Raw genomic sequence first — 2,405 nt, forward strand, 5'->3', positions numbered from 1 at the left:
AAGACAAAATGATATAGTAAACTTTATTTACAAAAATTAAAAAACAAAAAAAAAAATAAGAAATGGAGAAAGCAATGTTTATTAAAACAAAAGATTTAAATGAATAATTATATTTAATCTTTTTCTTTCAATCCTTGAAGCGCTCAATTTTTTTATTTATTGAATTTTTAAAATTTAATTTTTAATGATATTATCTAATGTGAAACTTTGACTTGATAATTTATGATAGTGGAAAGCAAACACTGATATCATTCGTACCTCATAGTGTTTCAATAATATTTGCTCTTTAGCTTCATGTATGAATGTGAATGTCAAACTTTTGAAATTTAAATTATGTTGAAACTTCACCCATCAAAATAAAATTTATTTCGAATCAGACAGAAAGAAAAGAAAGAAGAAATATTATTCACTGAACTGTTAACAGAATATCATTGATAAAATACATTATCAATTTAAAGGCAGAAACTTTTTTCTGTAATAAAATTTTGCATTGATGGGAAAATTGTTAAATTTTTATTACATATAAAATAATAAGAGTAATTTGAATCAAACTATAATAATAGAACGATTATTTGGAAAACAATTTTGCTAAAGTTTTCATTTTTTTTTCTTTAAATAATTTCGAAATAGTAAATGTCAAATGATAGTTATCAAATGATAGTTACATCAAGCGTCTTTATTACCGTAGCCGTTCTCCAACCAAAACGAATTCCGATTACAATTATACGATTTCATGGATGGCTGGATAATGAATGTTTTAAACTGGCAATAAATTTATAAAATTATGAAAAAAGTAAAAAGTCTAAAAAAGTCTAAAAAAAAGTAATCATAAAGGTTTTTTAAATGCATACAAAGCTAATTACAATTAATTAAGCATTTTAGCACTAACCTAAAATACTTGTCAGAAATGAAATCATTCCCAATAAGCTTGACAGTTATTAAATTTGGAAAGCACTGATAAAATTGAACATGGTATCACTAGGGATTAACTATAAGTGACAACTAGTAAGTGATAATAAGTTAGGATAAGATAAAAATCCATTTTGCCAGTTCTATTTCAACTTTTGAACCACTTTATAAGCATTCTTTAATTCATTTTTGCTCGGCTACGATATTATAATAATGAAATCCACATTGATAGTTATTGCGGTTTACAAATCCGATAGTTTCCGAGCCAAATTATAAATTCCAAAGCAAATGTGATTCTATCATTTGCTACCAATCCTATCACATGATAGTTGATAGCAAAACCTTCATACAAAGCTATATGAAGTACTTTCTGTTAAGAAAAAATTACGGTGAAAAATTCTTATTCGTTTTGTAATTTCAATATTTGCAAAGAATCAAGCTACTTTAAACAGTGAATATTCTAACAAATTGTTTCAAATATTGACAATCAAAAACTTTCATTTTCCTCAAATATTTATGTGAAATATATAGAAAATTGAAATCGCTGAATAAGCATTGCAAAAAATGTGTCAAATAGATATTTCAAAAAAAAAGAAAGAAAACTATTTCTTTCATTTATTAATACGAAAAGTTAAAGTATCATCTTCTCTTTTGGCTTTCAATTTAGCTAATTTGAAAAAATATTTGAAAATTTTGCTAATTGTCAAATTTAAATCAGCTTGCAATTTCATTTTTCTTTTGAACTTTGCAGTATCTTAGTAATATGACAAAATAATGCATTGGGAAGGGTTTAAAAATTTCAATCCAATTAATTTTATCTCTTTGGGAGTTTAAAAGACTTGCTTTCTGTATGATTCATTTGTGATTAAAATTTATTGATGTTAAGACTATCGAAATTATTGAATTTCATTCATCATTTAATCTTCACTGTTGTTAAGGAATCCACAGCAATGCTGTTGATAAATCCAAATCAACAGATGATCAGAGAACTGTTGTCGATTTTCCGCCTTTTTTTTATATCGTTTCTTTTCAAAACATTTTGCAATATTTGCCATTCAAACCATCAGTACTCCGAAAACTTCCATTAATTTACTGCCATCTGAAATATTAGCAAAATGCAGCGTTTAGCATAATAGCACAGAGGTATGTTCGGAGCATGAAGTTATGTGCCATCTAAAAGTTTTAATTTTGTTGCATTAGTTCAATGAAAATTAAGCAAATTAGTTCAAAAGAATGCAGTATTTGTTATATGAAAGACTATGCGGAAGACATCAAGAAATTTTCCTTTTTCTTTTTTTTATTTTTAAAGTAATTTTAACAAAACAAAACTGAAACTTGGGGAAATGAAAGCCGAAATTTCAGCTTAAGAAGACAGATATGGAATTGCTATGATATTATATAGCAATTCATTTAAATCATTTCGGAATCGACCAACAACCCTTACCAGAAAATGAAAAAACTTAGGAGTGAATCTAATAAAAAGCAACAGAATTCAA

Source organism: Loa loa (assembly GCF_000183805.2).
Source record: "Loa loa unplaced genomic scaffold supercont3.533, whole genome shotgun sequence".
Classification (NCBI taxonomy): Eukaryota; Metazoa; Nematoda; class Chromadorea; order Rhabditida; family Onchocercidae; genus Loa; species Loa loa.